The sequence below is a fragment of the Pygoscelis adeliae genome, unplaced genomic scaffold, assembly GCF_000699105.1.
Source record: "Pygoscelis adeliae isolate BGI_AS28 unplaced genomic scaffold, ASM69910v1 Scaffold950, whole genome shotgun sequence".
In the NCBI taxonomy this organism is placed as follows: Eukaryota; Metazoa; Chordata; class Aves; order Sphenisciformes; family Spheniscidae; genus Pygoscelis; species Pygoscelis adeliae.
The window spans coordinates 64,166-64,497 of record NW_008823911.1 but is presented as its reverse complement, the minus strand read 5'-3'; positions in this window follow the sequence as shown (position 1 = coordinate 64,497).

The window sequence follows — 332 nt, the reverse complement described above, 5'->3', positions numbered from 1 at the left end:
CCCCATAGGCTTCATCCCACCTGCCTACAGGACTCACTCCATCTCATAAGACAACTCATCCTGTTTCCCTATGGGACTCCCTATAGGACTCAGCCCTTCTCCCTGTAGGACTCCTCCTGTCTCCCCACAGGACTCATCCCTCTCCCCACAGGACTCGGCCCATCTCCCTGTAGGACTCATCCCTCTCCCCATAGGCGGTGCCCCCCAGGACTCAGCCAGCCGCCCCCCCCCGGGCCGGACCCCTGCCCGTGCCCCTCCGGGAGGGGCCGCGTTACCCAGAGCCGACTTGGCGGCAGCGGGGGCGGCGCGGGGGGCGGAGGCGGGGGGCCGGA